Below are 20,620 nucleotides of genomic sequence, written 5' to 3' on the forward strand. Positions count from 1 at the left end.
GTTGTGGGGTGCGGATGGCTTCCAAATTCCTGTGATCAGTCCAAACCTCAAAAGGGCTTTATGTAATGATTGCCTATTCTAAAACACTATCAGACTCATAAGTGGGAATTCAAAGATATCTGATTTATTAAAGAACAACATGCAGGATAACAGAGAAAGCTGAGAATGATGAAAGTGCGCCAAATTCAAACTAAAAACCCTCAGTGCAAATGAAATCCCTGTCCCCGTAGAATCTTCTCAAGTCCACAATCCCAGGTGCTCCTAACGGTTTCTGATGGTCTGCGGGAAAAGTCCTTGAGCAGAGAAAATAAGCCAAACACATTCCATTGTACTGATTTAACATACAGAGCTTGGTATAAGGTCTCACAGCAGCTACCTCCCAAACAGAAATGCAAGTCATCACCAAGGAATTTGAAACGTTACGATGTATAAACTACATTGAATCAGTGAACATGACAGTCTTTGACTGAAATAAAGCTTGACGATTGTTGTTTATTCATTCAGTCACTTCCTACTCTTCACGGCTTCATGGACCAGCCCACACCAAACCTTCCTGTCAGTCGTCACCATCCACAGCTCCCCCAGGGATGAGTCCATCACTTCTAGAATATCATCTATCCATCTCGCCCTTGGTCGGCCCCGTTTCCTTTTGCCTTCCACTCTCCCTAGCATCAGCATCCTCTCCAGGGTGCCCTGTCTTCTCATTATGTGGCCAAAGTATTTCAGTTTTGCCTTTAATACCATTCCCTCAAGTGAGCAGTCTGGCTTTATTTCCTGGAGGATGGACTGGTTTGATCTTCTGGCAGTCCAAGGCACTCTCAGAATTTTCCTCCAACACCACAGTTCCAAAGCATCGATCTTCCTTCTCTCAGCCTTCCTTATGGTCCAGCTCTCGCAGCCGTACGTTACTACGGGGAACACCATTGCTTTAACTATGAAGACCTTTGTTGTCAGTGTGATGTCTCTGCTCTTAACTATTTTATCGAGATTTGCAATTGCTCTTCTCCCAAGGATTAAACATTGTCTGATTTCCTGACTACAGTCAGCATCTGCAGTAATCTTCGCACCTAGAAATACAAAGTCTTTCACTGCCTCTATGTTTTCTCCCTCTATTTGCCAGTTATCAATGAGCCTGGTTGCCATAATCTTGGTTTTTTTGAGGTTTAACTGCAACCCAGCTTTTGCACTTTCTTCTTTCACCTTCATCATAATGCTCCTCAGTTCCTCTTTGCTTTCAACCATCAAAGTGGTATCATCTGCATATCTGAGATGGTTGATGTTTCTTCCAGCAATTTTGACCCCAACCTTCGATTCTTCAAGCCCAGCAAGTTTCATGAGGTGTTCTGCATACAATTTGAATAGGTAGGGTGAGAGTATACAGCCCTGCCGTACTCCTTTCCCAATCTTAAACCAGTCCATTGTTCCATGGTCTGTTCTCACTGTTGCTACTTGGTCATTCTTCAGGAGGCATACAAGATGACTTGGTATCCCCATACCACTAAGAACTTGCCACAATTTGTTATGGTCCACACAGTCAAAGGCTTTAGAATAGTCAATAAAACAGAAATAGATCTTTTTCTGAAACTCCCTGGCTTTTTCCATTATCCAGTGGATATTGGCAATTTGGTCCCTAGTTCCTCTGCCTTTTCTAAAGCCAGCTTGTACATCTGGCAATTCTTGCTCCATGAATTGCTGAAGTCTACCTTGCAGGATCTTGAGCATTACCTTACTGGCATGTGAGATGAGTGCCACTGTTCGATTGTTTGAACATTCTTTAGTGTTTCCCTTTTTTGGTATGGGGATATAAGTTGATTTTTTTCCAATCTGATGGCCATTCTTGTGTTTTCCAAATTTGCTGGCATTACCTTGACAGCACCATTTTTTCCTGGAATTTACCTCCAATGTTTCTAATTTTATGGAAGAGGTCTCTTGTCCTTCCTATTCTATTGTCTTCTTCCACTTCCGTGCATTGCTTGTTTAAAAATAATTCCTTATCTCTTCTGGCTAACCTCTGGAATTTTGCATTTAATTGGGCATATCTCCCCCTATCACTGTTGCCTTTTGCTTTCCTTCTTTCTTGGGCTACTTCTAGTGTCTCAGCAGACAGCCATTTTGCCTTCTTGGTTTTCTCTTTCTTTGGGATGTATTTTGTTGCTGCATCCTGAACAATGTGGTGAACTTCTATCCATAGTTCTTCTGGGACCCTATCTACTAAGTCCAGTCCCTTAAATCTATTCTTCAACTCTACTGCATATTCCTTAGGAATATTAGTGAGCTTGTATCTAGCTGATCTGTGGGTCTTCTCTAATCTCTTTAGTCTGATCCTAAATTGTGCAATAAGAAGATTGTGACCTGAATTACAGTCAGCTCCAGGTCTTGTTTTTACCGACTGTACTGATGTCTGCCACCTTTGGCTGCAAAGGATGTAGTCAGTCTGATTTTGGTGAAGTCCATATAAAGCCATCTCTTAGGTTGTTGGAAGAGAGTGTTTGTTATGCAGAGTAAGTTGTCTTGGCAAATTTCTATTACCCTATGTCCTGCTTCGTTTTGTTCTCCCAGACCATGCTTAGCTGTAATTCCAGGTGTCATTTGACTGTCCACCTTAATATTCCAGTCTCCTGTGATGAAAATAACATCTCTTTTAGGCATATTGTTCAGTAGGTGCTGCAGATCCTCATAGAACCGCTCTACTTCAGCTTCTTCAGCATCTGTGGTTGGGGTGTATATTTGGATCACTGTGATGTTAGATGGTTTGCCCTGAATTTGAATTGAGATAACTCTACCATTTTTTGGATTGTATCCTAACACTGCTTTAGCCACTTTACTATTAATTATGAAGGCTACTCCATTTCTTCTGTGGTCCTCTTGTCCACAGTAGTAGATCTGGTGGTCATCTGATGTGAAGTGCCCCATTCCAGTCCATTTCAGTTCACTGATGCTCAAAATATCTAATTTGACATCTCACCAATAACCACATCCATTTTGCCTTGCCTCATATATCTTACATTCCAGGTTCCAATGGAGTGTCGATCCTCAGAACATTGGATTCGCTGTTTACCACCAGCACCGTTGGCTCTTAGCTGTCCTTTTGGCTTTGAGCTAGCTGCATCATCACATCTGGGGCTAGTTGAACTCATCCTCTGTTCCTTCCAGTAGCATTTTGACCATGTTCTGACCTGGGAGTCTCATCTTCTTATGTTATACCAACATATCTCTGGTTGTACTGATCCATTTAGTTTTCCCAGCAAGAATACTGTGGTGGGTTGCCATTACCTTCTCCAGGGATTGCATTTAGTCTGACCTCTCTGTCATGACCTTCCCATCTTGGGTGGCCCTTCACGGTTTAGCTCATGGCGTCATTGAGGTGCTCAAGCTCCAGCACCATGACAAGGTAACAATCCTTTTCTGAAGAAAGTTTGTCTAACTGACTACATTTCTGATAATATCTGATTGGGAACTTAAACTTGGAAAATACACAGCGATGGCAAAACTGACAGTATATATACATAATAGAAGTTCAACAAAATTTTGTCAAGAACCATTCCCATTTATACATCATGCAGCACTTATATTATCACCTACAGTCTAGCTTCTAAGGGGGCCTAAATGGCTACAAATATTGTAAATTAGCAGATGTATAAAATGGGGGAAGTCAGAAACCCAATAGTCCTTATTTTTTTTCCTTCTTTCCTTTCTCTTTCCTCCCTCTCCCCACTTTTTGGTATTTTAATCCTAGTTAAATTTGCTCTATCTATTTTTACTTTTATTAATATACCAAACAATCCATGACCCACTGAGTCACTGTTTCAGAGATATCAGAGCTGAAGTGGCCACAACTTCCCATATTTCAATTCATTGGAGCAATGGGTCATGGATTTTGGACACATTCTGTAAGTTAGTCCATTTGAGGTATCTTGGTTCCAAAATTGTTGCCTTATGATGTACTGGTAATGATATAGCTTATGCTGCCCACATAATCCATTTTCAAGCTGTAATAGCAAAGTCAAAATTCATATAAGGCAGCTGATGCATTATGGTTCTTTCATTTCATTAGTTCAAAATAAATATTTGAAATGTGTCTCTAGAAATTGTTCAGTACATAGCAGTGGGTTGGACTCAGTGGCTTAAGTGACCCTTCCAATTCTATGTTTTTATTATCTTTCTCTATAAAGACCAAATCAAAGCATAATTAGAAATTAGAAGCATGGGATCATCTCCATTAAATAATTAGCTGCCAAGTGAAGCCTAAGCCTAAAGTAAAACAAAATACTTAAAGCCCATTTCCTTTTCCATTGGAAGAGTAAGAGGTTCTGCATGGCATTCAGAACCAGAGGCATATGGGAGGTGATTATATCATAAGCCAGCTGTTCAGAAGCATTTTAATAAGTCTTCAAGGTTCATCACACACACAAATATATATTACATATACACATACAGTATACACATACAGAATACAGTTCCAGAGAAATGAAGGCAGGAAGGCATAGGACCTGTTAGCTGTCTGACCTCATCAACTCAGAATCTTTGATTACTAGCTGTATGAAATACAGATCTCACATGACTTGATCATTATCCTGTTTATCAACCATTACCCTCTGGAACATTCTCCCCCCATAGGTGAGACAGGCCCCCTTGCTCCTGAACTTCCATAAAAAACTAAAACTGCCAGCTTGCCTAGAGTGGAAAGGGGAATAGTCATTCCTGGGGATGGCTAGTACCTTAGAATGGCCCTTATACTCATGGACTGATACAGAACCTTCAGCCATCTGGATTTTACCACATTTTATATATGTATTGTTTATTTATATTTGTTATCTTATAATTGTATTGAATTTTAAATTTTGTCTTTTGTAAACTACCCAGAGTCCCTCCTTGGAGGGAGATGGCAGTGATAAATTTGATAAACAAACAAATAAATAAATTACACTAAGCTAATAATGTTCTTAGTGTCTGGGGATAGTTAAATAAATCCATTAAAGTTTGTCCTTTGAGTTATAGAGGAGCCAGTGTTTCTGAATGTGAACATGTCTATGCCCATATTAATTCCTGAGATGGGGTAAACTTTATTCCATCTTTCCTTTACTCATGCACCCAGCTTCCAGGAATCATCTAGCATGTATTATTGTTTTCTGACTTCAAGTGGAATAGCCAGTTTCTGTCTACACTGCCAGATTCTGTCTACACTGGGGAATCCACTGGGGAAAAGAGGTTAATAATTAAATTATTATTATTTAATTAATTAAATTATGTATTTATTCATTTATGAATTCACTGCAAAATTTTCTTACATCTTTTATCTTGTGTGAATAAAAATACAGATAATAAATTCTTGTTAAATAAAATGAAATTGACTTGGACCTGAGCATTTGTCATTATGGCATTCCCTTCATTTTTTCATTTGTCAAATATCACTTCTGAAATTAGATGTTATGTTTTGTGATTTGAGTGCACCCCAAGAAAACTGTAAATTCATAATGAGTTATGTTGCTTAATTCACTTTGCCTTTGAAGCAGGGTAGTAGAAATGCACTCACTCACACACACACACACACACACACACACACTTCATTTTCAACTATGCTTATCAAATCATCCCCCCCCCCCCCCGGTTTGGTAGCTTTAAATAACAAATTACAGGACTTATCCTTATGGTTAATTATATAAGGGTAAACAGAAATGTGAAGACACTTGAATAGTGTGCCACAACTCTTAATTTATCTATGACCTCTGATCACATTACTCTTTCTAGATTACATTAAAGGCTACACCCTGGGAGAGAAAAGCCATCTTTCATCTTCAAAGGGCAGAATGAGCATATTAATTTGACAGTCTGACCACAATCCCATTTGGGAAAGTTAACAAGGCAAATCAACAACTGATAGTTCAAACTGGAGAAAAGTAAGGAACAACATTTGCAAATACATTTTAAAAATAAATATAATATATATGATATATCCCTGACTTCATATATATTTTCCTTTGTTAAAATTCACAGAGAAAACTGCACATATGCAGAGAGAGATATACTCTAGTTTAGCTGTCTGTAGCTGAAAGATGTTATAAGTAGTGTATTATTTCCGCTGTTTTATTAGATAAATTATGTATGGCTTTGCACTTGCCACTGACACTTCCTATAAACCAGGGGGAACAACTTAATAGACTGCAGCCCATAAATATTGTACCATTCAAATCCACAATGACAAAGAGTTTACTACTAAATAGCATGTTTCAAAATTTATGGCACTTCAGCTAATCAAATAATTTCAGAAAATATGTCATTTATACCTGTATATAATAGCAAGAAAACACACACATTCAGACTAATGTAAAAGATTGAGCTTATTTATACTTTTGATAACTTATGCTCCATGAGTTGGCATTCAAGGACTGAGCTGGAAAATAAAAGTACAAAGAAACTAGTACATTGATAGATTGTAATGATTAGGTATTTGTGTATTTTTACACAATGCCTTCCTGCGGTAAGGTGTTTATTCTAATTCTGGAAATTTATTGAACTGTTCATTTGTTTGATTTTACATTAAAGCACAGAAAGTCACTGGAGGCTGCTTTACAATGACTGCTAATTGCGGATAGAGGATACTTTAGAAATGCCCAAATCAAAAGTGATTTATATTTGGATCTCCTTACTTGTGGGAGCTGTAGACTAACAGATAAGGAAATCATGGATGATTAGACCTTGAAAAAATATACTTTGTGTATGTGCAAAGAACATGCCTCTTGCATGTACAAAAAGCTATCAAAGTTTCACTCCCACAACGTATCTGGTATACTGATTACTTACACAAGAAAACAAAAATGTCTAAGATTGAGCAAAAGAAGAATGCCCATTCAAAATGTCTTAACAATTTAGATATAGTGGCAGATAGTTTATGTACAGTCAGATAGTGTATGTATTCAGTCACCCTAAATTTAGATGAATTGTTTTCTTTGCTTTCTTCTTTTAGTTTTCTTCTTTTAGGTAAGGAAGTAAGTCTTGAGACATTACCCATGAATAGGATATATTAACATGGGAAGGAAGGAAGGAAGGAAGGAAGGAAGGAAGGAAGGAAGGAAGGAAGGAAGGAAGGAAGGAAGGAAGGAGGGAGGGAAGGAAGGAAGGAAGGAAGGAAGGAAATCAACCCTGCCCACAACCTTTCTGGATATCATGGATATCCAAAAGGGACTATAACTATGATACTTATGCTATAGAAGTATTAGGAAATAAAGTTTCATAAAGACTCCTGATTGTGCAGTTATATGTGGATTCAAGGAAATATGAGCAGATAACTTCTGAAAATGTCCTCCTTCAATCTGGAATAATCAGTTCCACTGAGAAAGAGATAGCAAGCACAAAGAAGTTGAAGTTGAGGCTGGCATCACTGTTCTATCACTTTGTCTTCTGTTCTTATAAATTAATTTAGTCATCCCACCAGAGTAGGATTAGACATTGTCACCTTGATTCTCTCAAAACATTTCAGATCCTCTGAGACAGAGCCACAACTAGGATCTGTGTCACCTGGGGCAAACATGGATTCTGCGCCCATTTTGGCGCCCCCCCTAGCATTCATTTTGGTGCCCCCCCCAGTGCAGCACCCAGGGCACATGCCCCACTTGCCCCCACCCCCCCTAGTTGCGGCCCTGCTCTGAGAAAATCTAGCTAATCACCACTGAAAACACAAGGATGACTTAAACCTTGTTTTCAACTGGTGGTATGTATATTAATGGTGGTACACAAGATAAGTCAGTGAAATGTTAATTATGTAATGCTTACATAACAGACCATATGTAAACATATAAATGTCCTTCGTGGGGAAAATTGACTATTTGCTTCTCTCATGAGAAGGATCATGTTCTTCGATAGGACAGGACTTAAGATGCCAAAGGTTGAGAATTCACAGGATTAAATTATCCTTAAAAAGATTAAACAAGTCTCACTAATATCAGTGGGACTTAATTTCAGAAAATCATATACAGAATTCAATCCGAAATATTATTTTTTAGGCTTGTTATAATTAGGTTACTGACATTTGTTTGTTATAATACTGATTTTCAGCTCTAGAGATCTCAGATTGGCTTACTAATAATAATACTTATTAATTCTTTGGGGTACATTACTAGAGAAAATGAATGAATTATATCAAAGAAATCCATCTGATGTGTTTAGCACATCTGTGTTGTTTTAATTCAACCATATTCATTTTGCTAGAAATAAATCTAATTAGATTGTTGGATTTGCAAAGAATCACAAGAATTCTTGTTTTGGTACAAGTATTAAATTTAATAAGCTTTGAAGTGTTTTCCACTCAAATGAAATGTCCCTTCTTAAGCCTTTTGCTTATAAGAATTGTTTTTAAGAATGGGAAAATAAGGTATTTCTCCCCATTTTACTTCGCCTGTTTTCAGTTAAAAAACTTTAATAAGTGGCATTGATGAAAATAAATTAGTGTCACTGTCTTTTACATAGCCATTTGTGTTTTCAATTTGAAGTGAAAAGTTGAAAAAAAAGCAAAAGCAAAATAAATTATACTGCAAAATTCTTAATGTGTAAAAAAAAATAAGAGTCTTAAGTGACTTAATATTTGTCTAAAGAGCTCATTAGCACATTTGTATTCTAGCATTGCCTGAACTGTAATGTCATTTACAGAAGAGTTATGGTAATATGAACAAATCCCTTGTGCATTTGAAAGCTCAAGACTCCATGAAGAGTTTGACCTGAGAAAAGTCTGTATGGCAAAGAAGGGAATATGCAATACACACTGACACAATGGAAGGTTTAATAGAACAATTTTATAAGTAGATTCAGAGATTTCTGAAATTCTGGTACTCAAATACAGACCCAGTACTGCACATAATGGCTGTACATAGCTTGAAACAACCTGTTAAACAGATTTTCAGATCATAATGTGAAACAGGCTGGGTGGCTCTAAATCCTTCAGAGACTTCTGAAGTAGTTGAGAGAATGAATGGCTTTTCTGCTACCATTGGGATTTTTATACACAACATACAATGTTGCAATTTCAGTTCAGTTTCAGTTTCATAAATGAACAAGGCTGAGGAGGGCTGACTGGTATTATAGGGCTTCTAAAATGTACATGAGCATCTCCCCAATGAGTTTATCACTATATTAAATTCTTTATCTATCAGAGCTAATATTGCTTTGGACTTTATTCACTTTCTCAGCTCTCTACTTTTTTCATGTGTCCAGCCAGAAACCTAATCTTTGTTGTCCCTTGTGCTAAATGAATGTTACATTTTAGGGTTGGATCTACCAACTCAACTGGAAGATAATTTCATCTCTCATCATTCAATCCTGACTTTTTAAATTCTGTGTGATTGGATCAGATTTAAGCACTTAAAAATAAGTGAATGGATACCATGCTAACAAATAAAAACAGTAGTCCAAATACACACACACACACACACACACACACACACATAACGGTAAAGTTTCCCATTTAGTTGTGTCTGACAGGGGGCGGTGCTCCTCTCTGTTTCATGGCCAAAGAGCCCGCATTGTCCAAAGACACTTCTGCGGTCATATGGCCAGCATGACAGTCATGGAACACTGTCACCTTCCTGCTAAAGCAGTACCTATTTATCTACTCGCATTTGTGTGCTTTTGAATTGCTAGGTTGGCAGGAGCTGAGGTGAGTGCAGGAGCTCAGCCATGCGGTCCTTGGGTCTTGAACTGCCAAACTTGCAACCTTCCAGTCAACAAGCCTGGCATCTTAACCTCTGAGCCACCATGCCCCCTAGTCCAAATATAACTATTCTAAAATTGGGTTGTGACGCTGTAGCTATAAATGCCTTTTCTATATCAGCCTTTTTCACTGTAGCTTGTCTAGTTCTCTGATATTATATTTTATTGTGCCATACTGCTTCTGCTGTTTCTCCTAACTAACACCAATTAGTATTTGGTAACTTGTTTCAGAAAATCACCACCCGAAGTGTGGTCAATAATGAAAGAAGAAGGAGCTGAACTTGCCAACTTTCTATGTCAGTCCTTGTGGCATCTGAGACAAACCAATGATCAGAAGCAACTAAGCCATATCACCCTACAAAGACAAGTCAATTTTAGTTCTTCTGAATCCTGCCCAGAATAGATACTGTATGCCCCAATCAGCTGGCATGGTACAAGATGGGGTTTATTTGAAACAGAAGCCAGATTTGCTAACCATCTATAGTAGTCTTCCTAGCAGCCAAAGAAACTCAGAAATCAGAGGCAACAAAAGCTTATTTTAAAAATACAATATTGAAAGTTTGTATTTTTAGTTGGAACAGTATATTTAATAAGCCAATTTCTCTATAGCATACAGTTTGAATGTTTTGCTGCCCTTTCCTTGTAACTGCTATCTCTGCTTTAAAAGGAGTATGGAAAATAATGTAGAAAGAAACTTTAAAATCTCTGAAGGTATCTTGTTAAAACTAAGTTTTCTAAAGGATCCATGTTGTTTTTATCCCATTCTGCCAAAAAAATGAAACAGCTGCAGTTGTTTTGAATTGTATTATTATTATTACTACCATTATTTAATACAACTGAACAATTAAAAATAACATAGCAAAACAAAGCAAAACAAAAAAAGAAATTATATACACATATGCATATATGTGTGTTTGTGTGTATGTATGTATGTGTGTGTATGTATGTGTGTGTGTGTATGTGTGTGTGTGTATGTATGTATGTATGTGTATGTATGTGTGTGTGTATGTGTGTGTGTATATATATATATATATATATATATATATATATATATATAAATATATATTAATACTATAGTTTAAATATTCATTATAATTGGCCAAGGATAATCTAAATCTGTAAGCAACTCATTCATAAATCATAAGCAATATCAGGTCTTTAATCCACTGAGTAATTAGGCCCATATGACGGCAACTAACAACAACATCTTCCCAATGTGGAATGGGTACTCTTTTAGCAATAATATCACAGCAAATCCATTTCTGTTGTACAGCTATCAATGCTTATGCTTCTGTGTGTGCAATAAGTATACAGTTCAAAAGAATAGGTGGATCCAAATAGATTAAATCTTGCTTCATAGTCAAATGCAATTATTTCTTCACAAGTCATCCTAATGAAATGTCTCAAAAACAGGTTTTAAAAGAGTGTTATTCTTTTTGAAGGTACAACAACATGATGTGTCACTCATTACTTTTCTGTACAAGAACAACAATGGGGTAAGAAAATCCTGAGTTATTTTTGCTATTGTTGTTGTTGAATAAGCTATAATCTATGATTTCCTGAAAATTTTGATACTATCATTAAGACCCATTGTTTTCCCATTTTTAAATGAAGCGGAAATCCCAGTTCCTTACTCATTCCAGTCAATAATTTATAAAGACTAGTTGTGGACTTTAAAAAAACATCTCATTCCATATTATAATCTAGAGACAGGCATGGCAACAGAAAAGACCTTGGTCCTACAAAATGACACTACTTGAGTCATAAACATGCTAACCCTATTAGATGGGCATAAGTATTTGGAGATAGAAAGTCCCACAAATAATCAGGATTGAACCTGAAGGATCCATAAGTCACAACTAGTACCCTGAATTGTACCCAGAAACATATTCCCAAGACAGGTGATAAACAATGATATCCCCAATTCCAGATCACAGCCATATTGCCCTGAAACAAAAACCAGTTCCAATGTGTGATCCTCATTGTGCATTGGGTTCTTGATGACTTGGGACAGATACATGGCTGCCATAGTGGCCATGAATCCTGAGATAGTTTAGACTCTACATCTAGGAAAGGCAGGTTGAAATTTTCCAGAAACATTAGTCTTGTAATGTCTAGTGCCAACCCAGCAACAGTGTCAAGCACCTTAGGCAGGGAAGTCTAAGCATAGACTTACATAGCAGGAAAGTACAGGAGCAATGGTGGTAGACCCTGGGTTTGCAAACAGGGTCTCCCATCTTGTTATGTTTGCAAAGTAACACCTCTAAAAACAAAAAGTTTTCAGGTGGGTATATTTCTAAGAAGAGACCCATCTGCCCACTCATGTAGGCCTCAATTATACACACTAAATGAGCCCTCTCATTGATAGCATTGATGAGGAGAGCTTTGATACAGGCTGATCTAACATGAGAAACATAGTCAGAGCCCATGGCCACTCTAGATGACCAGCAATTGGGGTTGAACTGAAGGAGCTAGAATGTGACTTGATACAAGACACAGAGTGCACCTTCCCCAACAGCAACCTACCTCCTGTCTCCCACCATATCTTCCTCTATCCATTGCTACTGAGATGTTACTGGCTGCCCCATAACCTCCAATCAAACCAATCACATCAAACGGGTCAAACTGCTCCATCTCTGATGTTGGGTCTACTCCAGCATCTTCTTCAGCTTCCAAACTATTTCTTATGGCCCCAAACATGTCTTGTTGCTGGTTGCTGGCTGCTATGCAGATTTCAAACACTCCAGTATCCACCATCACCACAGATGAAATTCATAAAATCCTAGAACAATCCACTCACCATAGGCTATTCCAAATCTTTCACAATCTTCATCTCTATCCACCAATTCTCAAATATACTAAACCATCAACATTCTAAGCCAATTGGAAGACGTCCATCTTGCCTTGGTGCCATTATTCCACCTCTACCCACACCCCCCAAAAAAATCACTTTTAGAGGGGAAAAAAAAGCACAAATGGCATGATAAATGCAGGCTTGGAAATAGATAGACAAAGGTTAGTCAAACACAAAACAGAAGAAACTTTACAAATATACTAATTTTATATACTATAAGCATACTTGGATGTGTTCAGATATAGAGGTTGAGTCAGTAATTTATATATTGCTAAATTGTCCATTTTACCATCCATAGTTCTGGCACTTACAAATCCAATCATCAAAAATCTTGATCCACATGACCCGGAAGTGTCTATGACAACGCCGGCTCCAAGGCTTAGAAACGGAGATGAGCACCGCCCCCTAGAGTCGGATTCGACTGGACTTTACGTCAAGGGAAACCTTTACCTTTACTATAACCTGATCACGGGTTATCATTCTCCTACAGATCCAACATGGGCAGCCACCCAGTTCCTGTTTATTTCCCAGTTCTTAGCAACAGTAGCTTGCAAAAGTCATTTGTACCTTCCTTTCATTACTAATTGTTTCATCTTTGATTGTCTTCTATTTTTAAATATTGTATTTGTGTTTTATTGGTATAAGACCATAACTAATAAACATCAGTGAAATAGGGGGAAAAAAAGTCAGCCATGCACAATAGTTTGCTCCTTACCAGAGTGGAAAGTATTTCATTTAACATACTGAAACTAAACCACATTAGATTAAAAATGATACTTGGAAAAAAGTAAAATATGCCATGCATTGAAATAACTTCATTTTGGAATAAATAAAAACCAACAAGAAGTTGAACAACAATATGTCATCATGAAGATAACAACAAAGCTAATTTAAAAATATGTAATTGACATCAACATAAAGTGCACAACTCCATTTTTTGTACAGTGCTTGGAAACGTTAGGATGGGAATTGAAAATGAAACTGATATGATAAATTTATAGCAAGATTTAAGTAATGTTTTAAGTTCTAGTTACCATGCCTCATGGAGGTCTGGGTTATCAATGGTTACTTCTAAATGGTTGTTTACTGCTTACGGATATGCTGACAGCATCCCTTAATTACTAGTAGGGAGTAGAAGAGGGCTTCTCTTCAAGCTTGCAAATTTCCTGCATGATTCAGAAGGTTGGACTCAATGAATCTTTGGTCTGATCCAGCAAGAGTATTTTTCTCTTTTTATACCTTTGCCAAAATTGGCTGGAGTCAGCCATAGTTCCAAAAGCAATAAAAGCTGTTTCTGCTTTATTTCCTAGAGATTGTTCTCTGTTATGTGCTTCTTTTTGTTTCCACTTCAAGTTAAGATTTTGTATCTTAATATCATTTGGCTGCAACTCTTCATTCTTCATCTGAATTGGACATTATAGACCAATATTATTATTATTTTTCCATCTCAGTTTTTTGTAGAAATCACACACATAAGAGCATGCATTGTGGTTGTTTTATCATAGGCAAAACCTATTTTATTTGTAAAGAGATTTATGGTAGATCAATGAAAGGCACTTTTTTGAGAAGCATGAAGCAAACAACTACTCTATAAATAAAGTTTACCTTTGCAATTTTTTTTTTTTTAATCCTTTTGGATGGTTTCTCTTCCAGCTGGAACATAACTACTCTCACCAATGATCCTTCTGGTCATTGCTGCATGATAAGAATTCCCTTGTATTAGATTCATGAAGCATGCCTTCAAGTCCTCCTGATAAAAATCAAAGGATCAATTCTGCATAAAAATCTCCCTCTTCTAAAAGTACTAAAATAATTCTTCTTTATTAAGACAGGTGGCAGGAATTATGTTTATAGCCTTTTAAAACACAGAAATTGAGTAAAAAATTATTCAGTCCAAAATATTTAGGAATTTATATATTTCATACATTTGAACCAATAGCCAAAACAAAATCCCCTGCATTTCAAAATCCATACTTTTCAGAATTTAGTGGTCATTCATTAAAAAAAAAAAAAACACACACCTTAAATTAAAGGTATATTTTAAAAAGTATGCCAACACTATAGGAAGATATACAGACAGACACACCCATCCTGCTATTCCCTTTTGGGATAAGCAATATTATGCAAATCACAGAAAGAGAGTAGGAACTAGAAATCAACACCATTCATTACATCTTATCCACATATTTAAATGTCTATCCCTGAAAGCTATTACTGCTCTCATCACATCCATATATTGCTTCATGTTTTCCTTTTGTTTCTTAAACTTCTCATCTCTGCATTTTTAAGAATTTCATCAGTAATGACTTCTTTGATTTTCCCCTTCCAGTCAACCCACTCACAGTTCCTTCATATTCTCATTCCTTCTGTTTATATGACCAAACCATCCCATTTACTTTTTTTGTGCTCATCACTCACTTTTGTATTCCATCTACTTTCATTCAGAACTCATTCATTCTTCTTGTTTTACTATATACACTTCTTACAGAATCCATTCCCACTGTGCTGAATTTATTTATGAGTTTTCCCTGGCATACTTACCTCCTATTCCATATAGTATAGAGGGAAGATGCACAATCATATATTGAACCATTTTTGTTTCTTTCAGCAAGCATTTGCATATATTTTATCCATCTATTTTCCCATCTAGTCATGTGGCTTTGAACAAATAAACCCAGAGTTCTCATTCAAAGGAGAAAAGACCAGGCTCAAATTATCCTACTTCAGACACATTGTGCAAAGGCCTAGCTTTCTAAGAAGGCTTTAATGCTGAGAAAAGTGGAAGGAAAGAGAAGAGGATCACTAGCAGAAAGGTAGATGACTCCATAGCGATGAGTGAATTGTTGAAGAATGGAAGAACCAGGTTAGGGTCTGATCATCATTGAGAAAATCTATCTATGTGGTTGCTAAGAGCTGACATTGACTTGATGGCACATAATCAATTAATCAATTTTACCGTCTGTTGTAAACATTCCACCAAGGTGACCAGTTCATGTACTTACTGTAATTTTCATCATTTCAATCATTTATATAAAATTTGCAGTCACTTGCTCCATTTTTCCTGTTAAATACAAGAACCTAATTTTCTGATACATTCATTTTTAGATTCCTACTTCTTGCTGCATTGTACTCCATTGTCAGCCATATCATAACATCATCTGAATCAAAAGTCCACACAATTACATATCTCCAACCAATCAGTAACCATTTTTTTAAAAAAAAAAGAGTCATCAAAGATTTTTCATAATCATTACCATCAAAGTTTACCCCCCTCAGTTTTGATATAGAAGATTAAGATATATTGGATAGGGTAGGAAAATATGGAAATAAATACTCAAATATGAGAAATAGCTTACAAACAGTGAGACCCTTTTACAATTGAAACAACTTATAAAATGTACAGATAAAATAAATATGTTAAAAACAACTGTAATCTTACAATCTCAATTATTTGAAATACATTTTTATAGAATTTTATTAAGAATTATAATTACAACAATAAAAATACATATACAAACTAAAAAAAAAAAAAACCCTAAAAGAATAAAGAGAAAAAGTAAAAGGTATGGAAAAGAAATAACAAAAAAGAAAGAGAAAGAGAAAAAAAAAATAAGGATATAGTAAAGAAAAAAGAAAAGAATATATAAACTTCCCACCTTCATCACAACAAATATAAACAACTTTAGTAACTTATCACAACTTAAAATACAACAAATGATCTCTTCTTCCATATCGCATCTCTTATCTATAAACAAATCCATAAAAACTTGTCACTTCATTCCTGATGTCAGCAAAAGTCCATTAAGGGTTACCAGAGATAACAACATATCTATTTTAGCCTTGATCAAATAAATCATCTTTATATTGCTTCCTTTTACTTCTAACAATCTTGATTTTTAGTCCCTTCAAATAATATTGTAGAACTTGATTTCTTTTCATTTTTTCTTTGTCCCTTCTTACAAAATTCTTCAAAAATTTAACAAGCCTATTTTGTAAATCCAATATAGGAAAATTATCCAGGTAACTCTCTTGGTTTGTTATTTGTATATCCCTTTTAATTATTAAGACATTAGACAGGTTGTTGTTGCTGTTGTTGTTGTTGTTGCTTTTATGCCCAGTGTAACATCTTTTTCCATGTCATTCTTGTAACCTGTCATTTTTAAATCCACTTTCAGTTTTGATATTGTCAGATAAAACTTGTTCCTCTTCCATAATGTCTTTTAGACACAGTCTATTTATAGAGGCAGAGATTATTAAAATTAACTTCTGAGTCCATTGTTCAAAAATATCCTTCAGTATGTCCAATGTTAAAATATTTTGCTTCATTCTGTAAATCAAGTTTGAGTGTTCTTCTCCTTTAATTGTAATCCTTAGTTCCTTCTAGTTCCCTCTAGTGCCCAATTTTTAAATCTTATTCTTTATTTTTATTTTTATCCCGTCTTTATTATTTTTCTAAATAGCTCGAGGCAGTGAACATACCTAATACTCCTTCCTCCTCCTCTTTTCCCCAGAATAACAACCCTATGAGAGTTGTTGACTGGCCCAAGGTCACCCAGCTGGCTTTAATGCCTAAGGCTGGGCTAGAACTCACAGCCTCCTGGTTTCTAACCCATTGTCTTAACAACTAGACCAAACAGGCTCTCATCTTATTATGTTCTTTAAAATAAAAATAAAAAGCATTTTCCCATGGGAAGGATTCTTTATAAACTTGTTTCAAATTTATCTGAACCCTTTGTCCATTTGTAACTTTCTCAAATCAAAGTTTTAATCACCCTTTTGCTGTTTATTCAACAAGAAAAAGAAAAAAAAAAGATTAAGTTCTTCAACTTAAACTTGTAGTTAAAATTTCTTTTGCTAAGGATTGAAGGAAACTCACCCAATGCTATAAAACTTGTCAATCCAAAGGTTCCTAATAGCTGAAAAGCAGTTAACGAGTGTCCTTTCAAAGGCACTGACTGCAGTTTGAGCAAGACAGCTATTCTCTCATCTCCCAGGGCTCTAAACCCACTAACTGGTTAAATCAGTATATTACACAGTGGAGAGTACAATAAAATCACACCCACCCACACATCTCAATCCTTTATAATGAAGGTAAAATTGAAGAATGTCATACCTACCCATAAGAATTTTGTTGAGACTTTCTTCTCTTTTAAAGAAAACTAGAAAGCAAGTTGTTTCCACAAAAGGGAAAGGGAAAGAGTGAAACAAAATTCAGAAAACAATTCAGCACAGCACAGCACTTGTTTAAGAGTTGGTGTGCACAGAATTTTGCTATGAAGAATAATGAGCTGTTAAGAAAAGAAGTTCAGCTTGTTGGTACATTTTTTTTACATGTCATTTATAAACTACTATTTTCATCTTTTTTATTTTTTCCAATTACTGCTGTATTGGTGGCTACTCTGGGCAAATATAACAGTGAATCTCGCAGTATGATTATGTGCCCTGAATTGTATTCTCTAGTAAGCCTCGTTTGGCTGAGTGACAGCATGAAGCAGGACTACTTTGTGCTGATTTTTTTTTTTTTTGGTCTCATACGATTAAAGCTGACAGATTCAATAGACTGTCAAGTGGCTTTTAGCAATGCTTAAAATTTACAGTGGATTGGTGATAATTTGCACAGATGTCTGGGAGATCTACAGTCAGAGAGGTATCATCAATAAAACACAACATTATTTGGTTAGCTAGGGCAACTATTTGCTTTTCCCCGGCAATGATTAATAGCTAGGGTTTCCAGAAGATTCAGCATGTATAAGATTTAAGATTCAGGCATTGATTCAGTCATCATAACTGAAGCTCTCATGTGTACATATATTTGGATCTATGATCACGATGGTCTTCTCTGGCTTCCCCATATTTTCTAATCCTATTCAGTGCCAGATGTATGGGTATTTCATATTTTTCTGTTCTGTAATATTTCCTTAGAGAAACTGAAATACACCAGTGCAGAAAGAACAGATTCAGGAACAGATATTGAAGATGGAGTGGAAATATGGCAAATCAATAATGTATCAAAATCTATATGAAGTATTAATTTTGTGGTTGGAAGATTTTTTCTCAATTATACATCATCTGTCTTAAAAAGATGAAATATAAGACATACATATTTCAATTGGAAAATTAAAATTCTATCTTGCTAGCTGTGTCTATAATCAGGTATAATGTAAAATGTATACTTACTTCTATTTTATTTTTCTTACTAGGACAATTTTTATATGAGTTAAATCAATAAATACATTAAAAATACTTTTTGCAAATGGATTTACAAAAGACTTAGCAAGACTGTCATAACAGAATAAAAGACAAGAATATGTGTTCAACGTAAGTTTTATTTTCCTACATATGTGTAACTGGACTAACACAAAATATGCAAGCAGAAAAGAGACTGTTATTTAAGAAAATGTCCTCAGGCACATGTTGACTTAGCATTTGAATGTACTTCAAATTTGAACTTGTTTAAATCTGCAAAATTAAAAAAAATGATAAGGTCACTGATTTACATTTCTGTACTTCAGAATATTCCCATGGATAGCTGTGCCAATGTATTTTCCAATACTTCTTAGTTTTAATATCAAAATTTAATTATGAAGTGTTCTACACATCAGAACAAGAAATATGCAAAATAAGGCATTTCATCTTTTTTTCTATTTAATATGTGAAATTCTCAAGTACACCAAGGAATATGTCAATTATATTTCTTTGAAAATATTGACTGAAGGTTGTGGTAATGAATAAAAAATTCATACACGATTTTAGCAGTCCAGTGGGAAATACTCACAACCTCTTTTTTTAGTATATTTGGATGAAAGAAGAGAAAAGAAAATGACAGGAAGACTGCAATCAAATATTGAGAGATATATTTGAAAACTCCACTGAGAAGTATAGTTAGCTGCTTTCCTGTCTAGGCTCCCAATGGTATACTCAAAACATCTCATTACATCAGTTCTCCTTACAGTTGCGGAAAAGGATTCCTAGCATTTCACAATCCCCAATCACATGATGACATTTGATCAAACTTTTCAAGAGTTTTGAACTATGGAGAAGTTCCTGTCCCCTTGCCAAAGGGTTAACCAGCCATATAAATGTTTGCATTGTCTGGATTTAGTTCACTAAACATTACCGATGTTTTTATTGTCCTGATTAAGCTCACATAGCATATAAAATCAGGGCAAAGAACACAGGGCAATAAAATCAGGGCAAAGAACACAGCATATTTTACTGATTAAAAAGATGTTCCAAACAGGTTAAATAAAACAGGTTGCTATATGTAATTAGTAAGTTTTATTGGAATGTATATACACTGATTCAAATATACAGACAAAAGAGTCCAGAGTTGTGTACAAGATGGGTGGCACAGAAATTTGACAAATACATAAATACATACATACATAAAAAATGAAGGGCAAACTATTATTTATTTATTTATTTACTTTTCTATCCTGCCTTTATTATTTTTTTTAATAAATAACTCAAGGCAGCAAACATACCAAATATTCCTTCCTCCTCTTGTTTTCCCCACAACAACCACCCTGTGAGGTGAGTTGGGCTGAGAGAGAGTGACTGGCCCAAGATCACCCAGCCGGCTTTCATGCCTAAGGCAGGACTAGAACTCACAGACTCCTGGTTTCTAGCCCAGCACCTTAACTGTTTTGTTAACTGTTTATACTGTTTTACTATTTCGAACGTCTTCAGCAAAGGATCATTACCTTGTCGTGGTGCTGGAGCTTGAGCACCTCAATGATGCCATGAGCTAAACCGTGAAGGGCCACCCAAGACGGGAAGGTCATAACAGAGAGGTCAGACTAAATGCGATCCCTGGGGAAGGTAATGGCAACCCACCCCAGTATTCTTGCCGTGAAAACTAAATGGATCAGTACAACCAGAGATAAGTCGGTATACCATTGGAAGATGAGACCCCCAGGTCGGAAGATGGTCAAAATGCTACTGGGGAGGAACAGAGGATGAGTTCAACTAGCCCCAGATGTGATGACGCAGCTATCTCAAAGCCGAAAGGACAGTTAGCGGCCGACAGTGCTGGTGGTGAACGGCGAATCTGATGTTCTAAGGATC

This window comes from Candoia aspera, chromosome 8, assembly GCF_035149785.1.
Source record: "Candoia aspera isolate rCanAsp1 chromosome 8, rCanAsp1.hap2, whole genome shotgun sequence".
Taxonomy (NCBI): domain Eukaryota; kingdom Metazoa; phylum Chordata; class Lepidosauria; order Squamata; family Boidae; genus Candoia; species Candoia aspera.